Below are 20512 nucleotides of genomic sequence, written 5' to 3'. Positions count from 1 at the left end.
AAACTAACAAAAACATCATGAAGGCTTCTGGGCTTCTGGGTCTCCTGTGACAGATTCTGCAAAAACTTTAATAATTAAAAAAAACTATCATATAACATCCTTATAAAACTATATAAGTTGTATCTGATACTTCAAATTTTAAAAAGTACAGGGTTGTCACACAAACATAGACCTTGTTTAGTTTATCATCATCTACAGTATCGAATTGTAGATGTGAACAAACCCAGGAGATGTAATCTAAGTACACAAAACAGTGTGGCAGTCTGGGGTCACTGTTGTCCAGTTAATTAGACATAATTCCAGCATTTTTATCTGGTTTTGTTTTCATACTTAGTCAGCTGTAACCATTGGGCAGTATGAGACAACACTGGCTTCATTGGTAACACTGGATAATTTCAGTAATGGCTCCTCCAATGTGCCTACGCAGCTGTGAGTCTCGTGTATTTCCAGACATTTTGTCTTACTTTGTGGACTGAGATTAAGACAATAATATAGTGAAGTGGCTTTGAGTCACCGCAGGCTTGGTGATCTTAATAGGGTCAGACTTAGAAAACAGCCCAGAGGGATGAGATCAAACGAGATTATGTTTACCCTGCCCAAATGATTATTTGTTATGAATAAATATAAATAAAGTGAACTAATTGGCACATATATATGTATACATTTACATAATTAATTATTTAGTTAAAAAAAAAACTGTGACACTTTTGCCAATTATTTCACTTTATTTATACTTATTCATGACAAATATTAATTTGGGCATAAATATATAAATAAAACCAAATCTACCTACCCCATTTAACTTTTGTGATTAAGAATTGTAAATAAATTTCTACTTTCTTCTTTGCTATTTGAAAGTTCAGTCAACTACAACATCAGAAATGTCAATGCGAAAGGTACTTTTCTTTAATTATGTCAAATTTAAAATACCCTTATAGTACTTATAGTATCAAGTGTAATTTGTTGATCAGCCTCTAGGAGGCAGCAGTTACTTGCAAAAGAGACTTTTAAAAGTTGGGTTATAATTGTGTTTAAATTGTTTCATATTCACTGTTATATACATCTGAGAATGTTGCATATTAAAATGATGCGGTAAATATCTACAATAATCACCATTCTGTATCACCTTGGATACTAGCTATTGCAGTGCATTGTGGGATTTCCTGAGAGTAATGCCAGATTCCCATAATGTTAAATACAAAACTGCTCAAAGGAATATCAGTTGGTGGTGTACACTGACAATGTATGTATTTTCCTGCCATGCTCCTTCATAGTTTCATGTTTCTTTCCACTAAAACAGCTCTTATGTTTAAATATAAATAGATAATTGTATTAATTATAATATCTAACAATTACAGTAAATATTTACAATTACAATATCAACAGATTACAAGATTAACCAATTCCTAACATTGGTGAGAAAGCATCATTAGGGTATGTTTAAGAATTAAAAATGTAAGGAATTTATATACAGCCTGTATACAATTCTTTAACAGTTATTATTTTCAGCCATTATGTGAATCCTTCTGCTAATGATATGTTATTTTAATTAAATGATTAGCATAGCAAACCCTGGACTGCTCCAGAGAGACACAATCTGTTTTCCTCACTTTGTTAGTTGAATGTTAGTTAATGAATTCCCCAGTCGGATAGCCAGTTTTATATAGTTCATAAAATTAATAATTCATTTCTCTAACAATGCAATTAGCAAAATACGTCTTCCTTGAAATTATATTCAGTCTGCAGAAAGATAGGATAACATAAGATGCAAAAAGTACATGTTATAAAGAGACAGTAACAAGTACAAAATAAATATATTAGTGTTAGTTAGATGGTAGAATGAACTAGTACTAGAATGAACTAGATGGTAGAATGAACTAGGTAGAATGGTAACTTAGTACATAGAAACATAGTATAGTGACATATGGTGTAATATATATATATATATATATATATATATATATATATATATATATATATATATATATATATATATATATATACACTATATTGCCAAAAGTATTCGCTCACCTGCCTTGACTCTCATATGAATTTAAGTGACATCCCATTCCTAATCCATAGGGTTCAATATGACGTCGGTCCACCCTTTGCAGCTATAACAGCTTCAACTCTTCTGGGAAGGCTGTCCACAAGGTTTAGGAGTGTGTTTATGGGAATTTTTGACCATTCTTCCAGAAGCGCATTTGTGAGGTCACACACTGATGTTGGACGAGAAGGCCTGGCTCTCAGTCTCCGCTCTAATTCATCCCAAAGGTGTTCTATCGGGTTGAGGTCAGGACTCTGTGCAGGCCAGTCAAGTTCATCCACACCAGACTCTGTCATCCATGTCTTTATGGACCTTGCTTTGTGCACTGGTGCACAGTCATGTTGGAAGAGGAAGGGGCCAGCTCCAAACTGTTCCCACAAAGTTGGGAGCATGGAATTGTCCAAAATGTCTTGGTATGCTGAAGCATTCAGAGTTCCTTTCACTGTTATAAGGGGCCAAGCCCAGCTCCTGAAAAACAACCCCACACCATAATCCCCCCTCCACCAAACTTTACACTTGGCACAGTGCAGTCAGACAAGTACCGTTCTCCTGGCAACCGCCAAACCCAGACTCGTCCATCAGATTGCCAGATGGAGAAGCGCGATTCGTCACTCCAGAGAACGCGTCTCCACTGCTCTAGAGTCCAGTGGCGGCGTGCTTTACACCACTGCATCCGACGCTTTGCATTGCACTTGGTGATGTATGGCTTGGATGCAGCTGCTCGGCCATGGAAACCCATTCCATGAAGCTCTCTGCGCACTGTTCTTGAGCTAATCTGAAGGCCACATGAAGTTTGGAGGTCTGTAGCGATTGACTCTGCAGAAAGTTGGCGACCTCTTCGCACTATGCGCCTCAGCATCCGCTGACCCCGCTCCGTCAGTTTACGTGGCCTACCACTTCGTGGCTGAGTTGCTGTCGTTCCCAAACACTTCCACATTCTTATAATACAGCTGACAGTTGACTGTGGAATATTTAGGAGCGAGGAAATTTCATGACTGGATTTGTTGCACAGGTGGCATCCTATCACAGTTCCACACTGGAATTCACTGAGCTCCTGAGAGCGACCCATTCTTTCACAAATGTTTGTAAAAACAGTCTGCATGCCTAGGTGCTTGATTTTATACACCTGTGGCCATGGAAGTGATTGGAACACCTGATTCTGATTATTTGGATGGGTGAGCGAATACTTTTGGCAATATAGTATATATATATATATATATATATACACACACACAATTAGCCTGTATAACATAAGTAGAATATAATTAGTACTGTTTGGCTGTTTGAGCAGAGGAACAATGTGATGTTCATCCAAAAATTGTGAATTTAATTCTGACCTTGCTGAATGCTTGAAGTGAGCAACAGCAATTTATAAATGTAAATATACAGAGCCATACATGTGAATCTGGATTAAAACTGATGCCTTTGTTTATTTTTTTTAGCAAACCTACAGCTCCAATACATAGTAAAAAAATTTAAAAAAAGGGACGTTTCTTGTTGTACAGACTACATCTGTGGTAAGTTATAACTTACTCCTTTAACTAGGCTACTTACTTCAAGGACAGAGTTGAGATCCGTACTTGCTGATCTTAAAAGGTTATTTTCAATATATAACAGCTCCCAGTGGTCCAAATGGCCACAGGTACCAGGAACAAAGAGAGAATAATTGTCCCTTCTGAGCCGTATAAGGCGACCCTGTGTGCCACTGGCTGCTCTGTCACGCACCGTGCTCGCTGGCCTCGGGCAGGTCCAGGGACATGAACCTGAATGACCGAACTAAAAAAAACGAACGCTTTTTTAGCAAGGACAGCACACAAAAAGTCGACTAATTAAGTAGACTAACGGTCTAATAACTAATCAATACTATTAATCAAAGCTCTTACCAAACTGTGCTTTCTAAAAATAAGGAGTTCTCTCTTCATTTGCATTAATTTTTCTTATGTTTTTCAGTGACTAAAGCATGTAACACTATAATCTTATGTAAAATACAACTGTTACAAATAAAGAAAGCATTATTAAAATGTACCACTTTAGTATGAGAGCATGTAAATGGTAATCCTATATAAATGAATTAAACAGTTTGATGAATACTTAATTCAGCTCTCATATGTGTCATATGTTATCTACATTATTTACCTGTCTATCAATCATAAGAGACCTTTTGTCTTTACTCCTATCTGAAATAATGCATAAAACTATAACATCACCTGATAAATCTGGCATAGATCTTTTTTATAAATGGTCCATATATTTATACATGTGTTATTAACTGGAGCACTTTTTTCTCCTCCACTATGTGACATTCCATAAAACCTGTTATGTCACCTAATGAGTTTTGACATAAGGCTTTTATAAAGCATCTAAGATTGTTTTATGAAAGCTTAATGCAATGGTTAGGACTTTGTTATGAAGCCCATATTTAGGGAAATGTCAAATAAAGTGCTTCCCACAAATGAAAGGACCTTCCATGTATTTTATTTAGACATTTGAGCTCTTGAGGTTAAGGGTCTTGCTCAAGGCCCCATAGGTCTCATAACCTTCTGATCAGTAATCCAATACCTCACCCACTGAGCCAACACTGCCTTAAAGGATGGAATAACAGAAACATCAGTAGATATGGAAGATGTAACTGCAAATCTAGCACTATGGCCTTTGGCACAGCTTGATTTTAAGGCATGTGAACCCTTTCATACAGACTGCTTTTAGTTTCCAACCTGGCTTTTGATCATGGAAACATGCCACCATCAGCTTGTGTGTTATTCTTTGCTGAGCTCATTGACACCCCGGGTTTGTGATTTGCATGGCCATTAACTGTAACACGACTGAAATCCACAGGGGGTTCATTAGTGGGGATGGTGGCCTTCTTTTGCCTCCCACAAACCAACTTTTTGACCTCTCAGTCTCATTATCTACGGAGATGTAAGGGACCAGCGACTGCGAGGCACCAGTGCACAGGGCACAGCTCTTATAACTAATCAGCCTTTGTATCAAAGTGTTTTGTTGCCAAGGGCTTTCGGCAATTAAATCTTACCAGGAAAAAAATATATAAAGAATGCACTAATGATATAGAATGGTGAAAAAAAGCCAGTATAGCCTGTTTATTCTGACTATTCTATATAAAATGTATTGTTTTAAATCTCGGTTTAGATTGTTTTTGTTAGTGGCCTGTTTTTATAAAATCTTAAATCTTAATCTTAATTAAATCTTTGATTTAATTAAATCTCATTCTCTCTCTCTCTCTCTCTCTCTCTCTCTCTCTCTCTCTCTGTGTGTGTGTGAGTGAGAGAGAGAGAGCAATACTCTAAAGAAAACAGTTATAAAATACTTTTCTTTTCTTTTTTGCTCTGTTTTGTTGTTTTTTCATCTGCAAAGGTGAAAGTTATGACTTATTACTTATTATTTTGTGGCATTACTGGTGACAATCATAGATCGACTAACTCCTCTGGGAGTAATCACTATTTTTATTTATCACTATTTATATAATCGCTTACACACACATGCTGTAATTACATAATTACACTGTTTATAAATGACATTTTATAACTTTGTAATATGTAATTACATTTTCTATGTAAATATTTGTGTGTGTGTCTGTGTGCATGTGTGTGTGCGTGTGTGTGTGCATGCATGTGTGTGTGTGTGTGTGTGTGTTTGTGTGTGTGTGTGTGTGCCACCAGAGGACACTAAAGAGACATTTTTCTATTTAGTAATATAACCTACTCTAGCTTAAGTGCCCTTAAAGGCATAGCATTATAATCTAACCAGCAGGTTACATGTGAAACCAACAAGAAACCACAGATAGACAGATAGTATTTTCTGCTAATATTATCCAAGCATCTGTACCCAAACTCATAGACCTTGAACACAGGCAGAACACAGGCAACTACTGGCAAAATCATACTATTGATTATGTACACTCATAATGCCGACCTGGTATAAAGGGCTCAGAAACAAATCAGAAGCTAAGGATGACTACAAGGAGACTAGAGCTAGGATCTTTACACTATGAATGAGATTAGAAATAATTGAAATCAATAAAAAAGACAAGGAATACACATAGCACACATGATAGATTGCAAACTTGTTAGAAAAAAACATAGTATACATGATTACACACATGAAGACTACAAAATACTAAATCATGAGAAGCATCTACATTTCGAAATACCGTAGCTTGTAGGTTACAAATTCAGGTTTTCTCCTCATTTTGACAGTAGTAGACCTTTGAATAATATTTATGCATAAACCACCCATTTTTATAACTAGTTTCTATGAACAATGTTTATTAGGAGACTTGTGGTGGTTTCTCTTTACTAGCAGCTAAAAGGTTTATGTCTATTAAGACTCTCTTATTTAAAGTGGTGCCAGTGTTATTTTTGTGTTTGTTTTCTGTTTGGTGTTATCATTCAATTTAGAAAAAATAGTCAAGAACACACACTATTGCCCATACCCAAGCCCTGAGGATACAACAGTAACCAAGAAGAAAAATCTGGAAATCATACCAGTAGCAACTGCAGTGTCTAATAAGTGTAAGATTTCATTTAAGCTGAATCTACATCAATGTGGCAAAGCTTGTTCAGGGTTAAGCTACTTTTTATTTTCTGTAATTACATTTGTAATGCACTCAGTAATTACAGATCCTTTGAGCATGTTTGCTCAGATTTTTTTCTTCTCCCCCACTGAACATCTAACATGCAACAGCTCATTAAGGTGGAAACTGCAAAGAGCAAAATCATGACTGCAGCTTTGCTCAAACTATTACAGGAGAGCTTTTATTCTCATATCATTCCACACAAAGTAACTTGGAAAAAACGTTCTTCCCCCAGAGACTGAGTCTGTTCTGTATAGGAACTGCATCATTGAGAAAGCTGTTGATTTGTTTTTGACTCGCTGGGATGGTGGAGAAAACAACAGCGAGGCAGATGGTAAGGAAAGCTGGTCAAATATATTTTTTAATTAGTCTCAAATATTTCCAATTCAACAGACAACTACACAGGACTACAACTGGAGAAAAACTTTTCTTTTGTGTTGAAAGCTAGTTTGGAGTCAGTTTAGCAGACTGAGGCTGGAGTTGAACATGGAAGAAAAACCTTCCAGACTTCAGACTCTCCATCCATCAGCCCCCAGAACTGTTAAAAAGTTAAATAGTATAACATCTATGAAACATTTTATTATTATTTATTATTTTGGACACTAAAAACCACTGAAGAGGGAGATTTTAATGTATAACTTGAAAATGGCAAAAAAATTGGAGGGACTATTTGAGATATTCTTGATGGGAAATCCCAAGCTGTGCTCTTAGCAACAAGTACAATAGATTGTTTGAAATTATCAGAGGACCAAAAATAAAAAGAATAAGTCAGCAGAGTTCGTTTACAGTGTGGAGGCAGTTTGTCACCTGATAAGAACTGGCATAGATTGTTTATGAGTGTGTTATTAACTAGAGCAGGTTTCTCTCCTCCAGTGTGACATTGCATTAAATGTCACCTGTTGAGTTTTGATATAATCCTTTCATAAAGCATCTAGCACTGTTTTATAAAAGCTTAATGTAATGATTATGAATGTGTTATGAAGTGAGTAGGTACATGCTCAAGGCCTCAGCAGTGACAGCTTGGCAGTGCAGGGATTTAAACTCATACACATCTGATGAGTAATCCAAAACCCACTGAGCCAACACTGCCTTAAAGGATGGAATAACAGAAACATCAGTAGATACGGAAAATATAACTGCAGTTGGATTTTTGAAACATTCACTAATTTACCAGTGAGAATATACTGGACATTAAATCAATAGCTGAACACAACGTGTGTGTGTGTGTGCATATGTGTGTGTGTGTGTGTGTGCATATGTGTGTGTGTGCATATGTGTGTGTGTGTGTAAATTCACCATTTATGCAATTAGAGAAAAGAATGACTTCACCTGTTTTGTCAGTAGAAAACATATGTATACTGCATACGAAAAAAATTGAGCTGAATAAACAAATACTGTACATGACCAAAAGATGAACATATGGAGATCACTCAGCATTATTGTTCTATTAATTGTAAAAATACTGCAAATTATTATTTGGAAAACATCATGCAAATATATATAAAAAGAAACTATTATTATTATCATTATTATTATTATTATTATTATTATTATTATTATTATTATTAATAATTATATTTCTTATAATAATAATAATAATAATAATAATAATAATAATAATAATAATAATAATAATAATAATAATAATTGTTATTGTTATTATTATTATTATTATTATTATTATTATTATTATTATTATTTAATATTTTTAATAAAACTCATATTTTATTTAACTGAACTAAGCCATAGTTTTACAAAAGACCTTTTTTTTTATGGAAACAGAGTCCCAGTAGTAATAACTCACTCAGGAAGTTAAATCTCGTAATAACTCACTTTTAAATCAGTTCAGTATTGAGTATGTAATATTTATGAATCTGTATCATGCACAAATCTTTCTTCTGAATAAAAACCTGTGTAGTGTATGCCTGAACAAACCACTGTTTTGATTCATAGCCTATGGTCAGGGGTTGCCTTTGCCTTGCCCTTTTCTCTCCTTACTGTTTTTGGAATCCTTCAAGATGTTTGAATCCACATAAATGAGCACTCCTCTGATTCACCGAGTAGCCGTCTTTGCCTCGGCAAGCATTTATCGAGTCACCCCCACTCTCCCCACTGCTCTTTAAACTCGCAGCCTCTTTAAAAACCACTTCTGATGGAAAATGCAGATGTTTGCAAGTTTGCTTCGTAAGCGTATGGAATTGGTTTAGAAGGAATGCTTGTCAAGAGAAGAACAGTTGGAAAGTGAAAAGCACCAAGGCTTAAAAGGAGCAAAAGCTAAAAAGAGAGGTCAGAAGAAGGAAAGCGGAGAAAAAGAAAGAGACAGAGTTATTCGATTTGGGTGTGGGATTTCTGTATGCTAGTTCTTGCTCAGTGACTCCAGTATTTACACCTGGAGAGCAGAGGTATCAACATTTAGCAGCATGCTGTAATTCATTTTTTTACTACCGTGTGTGGATTTCATTTTTAATGTATCATGTAGCCAATGCATATGAAAGAAACATGACTTAACACACGTGAGAGCTTAATTTCCCTCTATGAGGTTGAACAGATGCCAGCAAAATGTCCCCACAGCACTACAGAGCCATTATTTTTCCTTTAATTTCTACTATCTCTGTATAAATCTTAAATGGAGCCCTGAATGATTATTTATCTCAGTAGTTGCTTTATTTGCTGTTTAAAACATTTTTCATATCATCTGCATTTACGATATTGTATCTACAGTAATGTAGCCTTGAGCACCACAGGAAGTTCAGATTGTGAAGGAGTCACTTACATCCTGTTTGTAGAACAGCCAAGAGTCACCTTTCTGGAAAACAGTTCAAAGTAGAACCACTTTACCAAGCAGGGATGTCTAAATGTCCAATCTAGGCCAGAACACCTAGATGTCCAACCTAAGCTATAATGCCTAAATGTCCAAGCAACACAAGAACACCTAAATGTCCAGTCTAAACTAGAACATCTAAAATCTAAAATCCAAGCTAAAATAGAATGCCTAAATTTTCCAGGTTAAGCTAGAATGCCTAAAGGTCTAATCTAAGCTAGAATGCCTAAATTTCCAGGTTTAGATCGAATGCCTAAATGTCTATTCCAAACTAGAAATGTCCAAGCTAATCTATAATAGAATACACATTTCAAAGCTGTGTATCGAAAATGAGACTAAGGAAATCTTACAGGTAGAAATCATGGACAATAGTTAACACTCTGGTCTGATCAGCAGGTCAGGGTTCAAGCCCCAGCACTGCCAAGCTGCCACTGTCGGGTCCTTTAGCAAAGCCCTTAACCATCTCTGCTCCAGGGAGCTGTACCATGACTAAGCTAAGCTATAATGCCTAAATGTCCAATCTAAGATAGAACACAATGCTAAAATGTAATGCCTTAATGTCCAGTCTATACAAGTACATCCAAATGTCCAATCTAAGATAGCATGCCTAAATTTCCAGTTTGAGCTATAATGTCTTAATGTCCAATCTAAGCTAGAACACAATGATAAAATGGAATGCCTTAATGTCCAGTCTATACTAGTATATCCAAATGTCCAATCTAAGATAGCATGCCTACATTTCCAGGTTAAGATAGGATACCTAAATTTCCAGTTTCAGCTAGAATGTCTAAATGCCCAATCTAAACTAGAACATCTAAATCTCCAGTGAAAACTAGAACACTTAAATGTCCAATCTAAGCTAGAACACAATGCTAAAATGGAATGCCTTAATGTCCAATCTATACTAGTATGTCTTAATGTTCAATCTAAGCTAGCATGCCTAAATTTCCAGGTTAAGGTAGAGTGCCTAAAGGTCCAGTCTAAGTTAGAAAGCCTAAATTTCCAGTTTCAGCTAGAATGCCTAAATGTCTAATCTAGACTAGAACACCTAAATCTCCAAGCAAAGCTAGAACACCTAAATGTCCAATCTATAATGCCTTAATGTCAAATCTAAGCTAGAACACAATGCTAAAATGGAATGCCTTAATGTCCAATCTAACCTAGAATGCCTAAATGCCCAAGCTAAGCTAGAACCCAATGTTTGAGCTAATGTGGAATGCCTAAACGCCCATGCTAAGCTAGATTGCCGAAATGTGTTTGTTTTTTCCCCTGTACTGTTCATTTAAAGCTACACTGCCGGTCTTTGTGGGTGTTAGAACAATCAAACTGTGGTGCAATGATTAAAAATGGGTGTTTGACTGCTACAATATGGCAAGCATGTGTGTTCGCGCCCCGGTAATTACAACACTTTGAAAGCCACGGAATCTGTGCTTTTGAAGTGCGGCTCTCTGAGTCCACTTTGAAGATTCATCTGGAACCAAAGGCAAAAATAGCACAAGAGAGACTTAGAGAGAGACAGTGTCTCAAAAGAAATACACGTCAAAATGCGACAAATTTAGGATGATCGTAGGATACAAAGTCTTGCTGTTTATACACAGATTTCTTTGAAAGTGGTATGGTGTGTTGTAGAGTTGTGTGTGTGTGTTTAGAGTTGTGTGTGTCTGTGTGTGTGTATGTGTGTGTGTGTGTTTAGAGTTGTGTGTTGGCGTGGCCTCTGTACAGTTGGTGTGTAATGAAAGTTACAAGACTTTGTGTTCATTTGGAGTTTATGGGGCATGCAGGTTTAATGGGGTCACTGTTTGAGTTGTACACACACACACACACACACACACACACACCTGAAAGAGTTAGTAGAAGAGGTTTTTTTCTTTGAAAACCTTAATTCAGATTAAATTGTCTGATGCTTATATTTCATAATTCTTCCTGTTTTCTTTCTTTCTTTCTTTCTTTCTTTTTTACATAAAACATCCAACTTAGTCATTAATCTTAAGGAATACTGCTTATAATTTAAAAAATTGAAGTAAAAAATATCTAAGAGTTGAGGTTTGATACAGACTTCACTGCTACATAAATCCACATTGTTGTGAAATGGGAACTTGGATAGAATGAATTCAGTTATCTGGGGCATGTATTTGACTCATTGTTAACAAAATGATCTGTTGACAAACCAATATTTTAGTTGTTTAACAATTCCTCCACTGGGTTGCGGGGAACCTGAAGTCTATCTCAGAGGACTCAGAGCACAAGGCAGAGGACACCCTGGACAAGGTGCCAACTCGTCACAGGGCAAAATCACACACTCATTTACACACTATGGATAATTTAGAGATCCTCTCAGCCTATGATACATGTCTTTGGATTGGTGGAGGAAACTGGAGTACCCAGAGAAAACCTCCAAAGCATAGGGAGAAAATCTAACCACTAAGCCACCATCTTCCCAGTTTTCCAGATTTTCAAGAGCCAAAATTGAATGAAAAACAGTATGAAGAAAATTGTGCAAGCAAAAAGACACACCACAGCCAGATTCCACACTGATCTTTACTTCATCTCAAATGGGTTACAGTCACCACTGATTATGATACTGATAAGTGCTGGTGAACAACAACATGCATTGCAGTGATCATCAGATGACTACTAATGAGAGGGAAAGGTCTGATCAGATGGATCCAGGTTTGTTTTGGATCGAAAGGATCAACATTTGGTGCATGCAGAATGAGACCGTGATTTCCTGGTTTGTGCAGCGTATCTGAACATCGTCCCTGATCAAGTTCATCGCTACACCAGTATGTACAGCACAATAATGTATCATGTTACAAAGCATGTACTGCTTGGTTAGTGAATGGGTTTAGGTATGTGAATGTGAGTTTCAGTAGACTTCACTACACTTCCTGGATCTAGGACATGGTGGAAAAGAATGGTTTGAAATCTATTTCAAACCATTCTTTTCCACCATGTCCTAGATCATTGTCCTTGATCGTTATTGTCAGTGTGATTTATCAAATCTAGGTCATTTAGGATATGCATTTCTAAGCAGTATACAAAATATGACACTAAGGAATTCTTACAAGTAGAAATCATGGCCAATGGCCAAGACTCTGGGTTACTGATCAGTAGGTCAGGGTTCAAGTCCCAGCACTGCCAAGCTGCCACTGTTGGGCCCTTTAGCAAGGCCCTTAACTCTCTCTGCTCCAGGGAGCTGTAGCATGACTGACCCTGTGCCCTGACCCTGATTTTCTTCCTGTGAACAAGCTGGGTGAAGGACTGTCTGTGACTAATGTTTTGTTTATTCCGTGTAATCATTTCATTCTGTGTTCATGTTTCAATCTGTGTAATATCTCCATGTTATTAAGTGATGTACTGAAAAGATTCATTTTGTAGCCGAACAGCTAATTTATCAGTTTATTAACTCTAATAAATTAAATCATGAATGGTCATATGTATAAACGACTGGATATACACTGTACTTACATTTATTTATAAATTTATTTATTTATTTAAAAAAATGCTCTTGTGACCAAGGAGCAGATTCATAGACTTATAGATATATACATATGGATTTATTTATTTATTAATTTTTTTTGAAAAACCTAATTTTGCTTGCTAGAATCTTGCTCTGAAAGAGTTTTTGAACAGATTTACATTTACATTTACATTTCTGGCATTTGGCAGACACATTTCTAGTCTACCCTGACCCCGAATAAATGAAGAAACTCCAGAATTTCTGACAGGCCAGCAATGTCTCTGCTTTTTTTCCTGTCCACTTGTGCTTTGAACACCATGTTTGGTAACAATTATTGGCCCCCAAATCCATTAGAATAATGAGAGTCATTCACTGCAAGATTGATGTCACTTCTCTCTCTCTCTCTCTCTCTCTCTCTCTCACACACACACACACACACAAACACACAGCATGTCTAACTAGTTCAGTTCTGTGGAAACTATTCCTGCCAACTCATTACTCTAACAACTATTCCAAGCACATCTACTTGAAATTAGTTGCACACCTGGTAAATAGTCACCAGCTTTCTATCACACACACACACACACACACAGATGTCTCTCTCTGCCCTTTCATTTCATGTGGTCCTTGCAAAAACCCTAATGTTGGTGAGAAACTTTCTGTCATCTGTACTTTCTTATAACGGGGGCGCTACAGAGCCGTCCGCTCAAACTTTTTTTTTTTAAATACTATTTATTTTTTCTGAAATCCTTTTCACAGTGCCAAGACATTATCTAACACAGAAACAGAGCCTCTATAACTCTCTCTCCCTTTCCAAAGCATCTGGAAAGCATTAGAAACTCTATGTTATGAAAACGAGTGCAATGGCAACCCAGATGAACAGCACACTGAGACTTGCTGTTGAACTAGTAAGCCATATTTCTACATGCTTGAGGATCGTTTGGATACAGAACGGAGAAGAGGGCCAATATGCAGGGTCAAGAGGTACAGAGAAGCTGCTGTATAAGATATAGCTTAGCTAACAGCTTTGTCATGTACATAGAGAAGTATTTCAGTCTGATCCTTATTAAAAGTGAGCTGTAATTCTCTTCTGGGTGGGCTGGCTACACTTCAAATTATGTCTCCAGGGCTCAGTGTACGTTTGGCTTAGAGGAATCGTCAGATGCAGCTTAACAGAAATCAGTTTACATTCATCAATCAGCACCAGGACAAAGGACACAAATCCAGCTGGGACCGCTGATCTAAATCCTTTAGGAGTGTCATCCTGAAATTCTGTCTCTGCTAAGAGAGACGTGGGGAATTCCCACACTCTCATAATTGAATCGGGGCGTTTAGAGGCTCCAGACATCTCTGTAGAGTTGAAACAGCAAAGCAGCACTTAATATCAGATGTTTGTCTTGTTTTGCGCTCCCATAGCACCCTGAGCTGGAGCAGGAGTGTGTGTAGGGGTGATGGATACATGTATATTATTAGCAAGGTAAAGCCTGAACAACTCACTATACACTACACTAATCTGAAATACACACACACACCCACACCACTAGATTCAGTTAAGGAGGAAACACACATAAGAACAATAAAGGGAGTTCTCAGACGTCCAAAATGGTGAAATACAGTCAAGGTTGTGACTAAAAGGTTTTTAGTTGAATTTGTTTCCAAGGAAATCCGAAAGATGGAACGTTCCCACCATGGATGAAGTGTTTGGTTGGGATAAAGAACTCGATTTGGCACTAGTACAATGGATGAACTTCCTGTTGATTTTATAAAGTACCATCATGGATTCATTTACACATGAATGAAGGATAGAAATGGGGAAATAATAAAAAAAAAAATGTCAGGCTGCTTGTAGTTACTTGTAGTTCTTTCTTTCACAGGAAAACACTTTGTTGAACCATTAACAGTTCTCCAAGAGTACATTTTCCCAGCCCTGGTCCTGGAGGACTTCCCGTCCAGCACATTTTTGTGTTTTTCTTGCTACCACACACCCCTGATTCAACTAATTATCTGAGTAATAGCCCTTCCTGAGTTGAAGTGGGGGTACGGTGTGGGACAGGGGGTACTCCAGGAGCAGGGTTGGGAACCTGTGCCCTAGAGGGACAAATCAACCAACTGTTTGTGGTTTCTTTTTTTCCCTAGTGGGTAGAGCTGCATAATAATAACAACAGTCAAAGAGATAAGTGTGATTATTTTGCTCAACAGTAAACCCATGATTATCACAATTACTAATTTAGGAGCAAAATCGATTTAGTACACTTAGTAATTTTATTATTTTTAATAAATCAATGGATATTATAGGGATATTTTGAATCAAATCCATCTATCTATCTATCTATCTATCTATCTATCTATCTATCTATCTATCTATCTATCTATCTATCTATCTATCTATCTATCTATCTATCTATCCTTTCATTCTGTGAGAGACTGTTAAGAAATCACAGTAGCTGTGAACTCTGACACAGAAAAAGGAAACCACCTGGATTTAAAACAAACAAGCAGGACCACCTCTCTTCCCACATTCCTGCTCTCTTCCCTTTCTCTTCCCTTTCCTGTTCCCTGAAGGCATACCTTTCACTACTTTGGATATGTCCAGACCCATCAATTTACGAAAACCTGAACACAGCCAACTTTACACACTTACCTGCCAAATTATTGGGATTATTTCTTGGCTGGATTTGTCAACTTAAACAATATGCTTTTATGGCTCACAATAGTGACTGATAGTATTTATGACTGGTAATGAAAAAAAAAAAGAAAAGTTGATCCAGTTCGTCAGATCTTCATCCACACTCGTGTCAGTGCATGTCTTGTTTGTTTTGCTAAATAATTACAGAGGTTTCTTTCACAAAATGCATCTTGCCTGTGGATTTATAGTAACAATTCTCTTCCCATGAAATTGAAAACATTCTCAAGGTCACTTAAGAGGTGCAGCCTTCCAGCGTATCGGTATAACCTGCTGTTCTACCATTGCCCACATAAATCTGAACGTCTCAACTCTGCCGATGAATATAAAGTTACAGAATACATTTATTAAAGATAATGAAAGTTGGCTATAGTCTGGATATATGGAGTTATGACACCTGGCAGGTTTGAGAAAAAGAAGAGAAGAAGGAAAATGTCTCGGTTAGAAGACCTTTCTGAGAAAAGTTAGACATTTGAGATATTCGCTCACTGGCAAATAGAGAGTATAGTTTAAAGAACGTATCTGTGTTTTATGAAACGCTTTTAAAAGTAAAAGCAAGCATTTCTTGTTTAGTGCATGCTTAGCAACTTTGAGTAGACTTGTAGAAGGTTGAATGATGTTCCTTGCCTGATATCTTAACACAGCTGTGTGTGGTATGATATGCTGCCATATAAAGTCATAAAAATTTTTACATAGCCAATGGAAATCCGTCCTCCTTCTCCCCTGATTCATGCACCCTGTGTCTGGAAAGTGTAAGATCGCCTATGAGTTACATTTCTGTGAAGAAAAGTAACGCTCCAGTGAGCAAGAACATCTCAGTTGGAAAATGTACTTTCCTACATTTTTAGATGTAAGGAAGAGACACCGGAGAAGAAGAAAAAAGGAAGGCTATTTAATGAGATATAGAAGAGTCTGTGTCAGCCAATTTTCTTTTACTTACTTATATATAAGAGAAAAGACAGGGAAGGTGGGGAAAACGTTATTGTCAGACAGCCAGTTGCTTAGGCAGGGCCAGTACGTGATTTATTGCAACATCTGCAAGACGGAAAAAGGGCTGCTTTTAATTATACAAGCCCCACCATTGCTCTAGGAAAGACAAAGGAAAGCGTGAAAGCACCGAGACTGAGAGGCAGAGGAAAAAGGTGAAAGTGACTCACTATTAAATAATGCATTAGGCATTACCGCAGAGACATGTGTTTACAACATGAAGTCATTATTTCAGAAAAAAAACTCCAATAATTATTTACTCCTGATCGAAGGTAATGTATAGTAATTGCTTTTTATTTCCTGAACGAAAGGAAGGAGAAATCCATCAGGCTGCCTATAGCCATCTATTACTGCAAACATTCAGTGTCTGTGTCTCCACATCTGGCAACAATGAGTGCAAATTAGCTATGAAATTCCAAGTGTCTAACTGTAAGATAAGGCTGGGGCATGCTAAATTCATTTCCTCTGCTTAGTCACAGTGTGGATCAAAGCGTCATTCTGCTCCACAGGCTTCAGGTCAGGGCCTGTTGACTCCATCTGCATAAAACTAGGGGTGCTTCTTATTTCTTTCGACCGAAGGCTAGCTTGTTTCCTTGCCGAAACAAGTGACGACAAAGGAGCCTGAAAAGGGAAATAAGGACAGGAGGAATCAAGAACAATTGAATTTACCAAATAAATCCTTGCTCATGTTAAAAGTGTCTCTACCTTTCGATTGCAAGTTGCTCAGATGTATTAACTGATCTGCAAATACAGAAAAGTAAATCCACTCCTTAAAGAAAACACATGTACATAACATCACACACACACACACACACACACACACACCACACACACACACACACACACTTACATGCTGATGTTTCGGCCTGAACAGCATTCTACTCATCACATCGCTTCTCATACTTCTGGTTTTAAAGCCAAGTATATTTTAGTGATGATTTCATCTAAGAGTTTTCATATCTGGCTTTTCTAATGTACTCGTGTTTCATTTTATTGCATTATTTCTTCTAATTTAATTTTTGCTAGTGGTGATACATGGTTTCTCTCACAAACCTCCAGGATTAAGGGTTCTATTCACATCTCTGGCCTGTGTTTGTGGAGTTTGCATGTTCTCCCTGGGCTTCAGGAGTCTCGAGTGTTGTAGGCTGATTGGCATCTCTAAATGTTCTGTAGTGTGTGCATGTGTTTAATTGTAACATGCAGTGGTTTGCTATCCTGTCCCAGGGTGTTCCCCATCTCGTTCCCAGAGTCCTCTGGGATACACTTCAGGCTCCATGTGACCCTGTGTGGGATAAACGGTACAGAAAATGAAGGGATTTTTGGTAGAGGTGGAGCATTTCTACTGTATCCTTGTTGTATGCTGTATAGGAAGCATGAGAGTGTGCATGTCCTAGAAGCCTCTTCATTAGTGTTTAAAGAATTGCTTCTTCCTTAAACATGGTGGACTTCTAGGATAACTCTGATTAACTTTGATTGCTCAGTCATATGTCCTTTTTCTATGACCCAAAGACAGGAAACGAAAAGATGCTGTGAAAGAAATTGGGATGGGTTCACAGACATACAGAGATGTGATTTCCCTTTCCTAATCAAGGTCTTGAAAATCACCTAATGAGTTGAATTAGGTGTTTAAGTGATATATAGAATTCAACTTCACTGCAATGGCGTCCTCCTAGACCCGAGACCTCTTGGTATAAACAGTGACTCTGACTACAAGACGATGGCTGGTTCTGGATCAACTTTGAACCAGACACTGATGGTCCAAGGAATGGCCAATTTCCTGTCTAGTTTCACTGGAGCCAGAAATCAAAGAGCAGTATTATTTTGGAATTTAGATTGTTTTCCTTTGTGGAAAGTTTTTGGTTTTGTTTGCTTCTCAGTTGTTGGTTTCTACTTGATCAGCACACAGACTGTTTCTGGCCATTATGACCATAGCGTCTGTCTCTTATAGTGACTTGGATTCAATCCCAAAAACGTTAAATAAAAACCTTTAAGAGGTAAGAGTTTTCAGTGAAAGCTGCTTTTGGCTTTGGTGGAAAATCTTCTCATTTTTGGAATGAAAATAGAAAGAAAAAACAAGAGCCAGAAGGGTGTTGTTGACGACTTATTCTCTTGGTTTTAATTAAACAGATCTCCTCAGCTTTCCCTGAGAAAAAGAAACTCTCAGTTTGACCGCTGATCTGGACGAAAGTATCTGTACATTTTGACTTTTAAGACTTTGTTGATCTTCATGGATGAGCTGGTTCTTTGATCATTCTTTATTTGTTCATCTCCGTTGTTCATCACTATGTCAGCACTCCACACCAGCTGTGCTCCAGGTGTTGGGCTTTGTGTGTGGTTTTCCTGCATCGCCTTCTTCCCAGGCTGTTTGCAATACTGCCGAAGCTTCCAACACGTCTAGTCCTCAGAGTGTTTATTGCCCAATTAAGAGACCAGGCTAGAAAAGAGAGATGACAAAACTGGACATAAAAGATTCATCAAACACCACAGTTTAATAGTTGGGATTAGCTACAGACATAAACATATACTTTTAATAACCAAAGACACAAATATACTGTTTGTTAGCACTCATAAGTTAGATTTGACATTTTAAAAAAATTAATAATCTACTTTTAGCCGATAATTGGCGTAGCAGGGCTGTGGTCCGAAGTGACCAAAACCTCTATATCACTGACCACATGTAAAATAAATAAATCTAGAAAATTATTCCTTATAATTCCCAGGAAATTCAGATGATGCAACTTCCTGTTGAAATTAGTTGAGTCAGCGCTGTTGGACACTAAAACATAAAGTTTTTATAACCGTATAATGGCTGACTCATGGAAAAGGAGGTTTTAAAATGTGATTCAATTCACAAAAGTCAAAATAATATTCGAGGTACAGTATTTTTACGGCTATAATGCAAGGTGTAGTTATAAAGGGGACAAGCAACATGCTAAGTGCTTTTACCTTGATATTACATGTAAATTTGTGAATGTAATATCACTAGGACATAAAATGACACCCCAAACATGGACTCACCCAATCCAACAAAGCACTATTACAAGTACAGTGGATTTAAAATGTCGCCATTGCTCAACACTGCTGCAAACCTGGGACTAGTCTTAAACTGAGATACAGAACTTCAGAAGTGCCTGCGCTTTTCAGTACCAGTCTTTTACTCACTTGCATTCCCATTCTCTTTCTTAAACTAACAGCACCAGCAACTTTTGTTGTTTTTGTTTGCTCTGCTGTATTGCTAATAGATAACTCTAATTATATCACCTCATGTGACACACACATGCAAGAATATTGTGTCTATTATTTTGTATGCTACATGTTAGCTATGCAGTAGTACATTTTGTATAGAATTAATTAATTTTTTTTTTTTTTACAGATTCAACGTAATCCATTTGTATTGGAGGGTGAGTTTAGGGTGAAAAATTCTGCCATTTTATTTATGATCAGGGCTGTAGACACATAGTCTATTCAGTGCACCTGAGTGTAGACACTGGATATAAATAAACAACACACACAAAACGGAGGATTATTAATCCCAAATTCAGTACATACCTCAATGGCTCAATTCCTAAGTCTAACCACACAGTCTAACCCCATCATACTGCAAATCAATCTTAAAATCAATTCTGGATGTGTGTTTTGAAGTTCTTGTGTAGTGCTATCTATTCTCTGGTATCCATAGAAACCCATGATCAACCGATCAAAACACATATGAAATCGTCCCATGATATATGAGGTGAAATACTCATCATTAGAAGACGTTATATGAAAATAGCCCTTTATAAATAGAAGGGCCATGTCTAAATCTGTCATATATCTGCTTATTGTTCATAGCCCATGCTGTTACAGCTGATAGACCTGAGTGAAATGAAAAGATCTAAATCAAGTTCTGATCCAGAAGCAACACAGAAGAACTGATTTTATTA

This window comes from Hemibagrus wyckioides, linkage group LG19, assembly GCF_019097595.1.
Source record: "Hemibagrus wyckioides isolate EC202008001 linkage group LG19, SWU_Hwy_1.0, whole genome shotgun sequence".
Taxonomy (NCBI): domain Eukaryota; kingdom Metazoa; phylum Chordata; class Actinopteri; order Siluriformes; family Bagridae; genus Hemibagrus; species Hemibagrus wyckioides.
Note: the sequence above shows the minus strand (reverse complement) of the source record.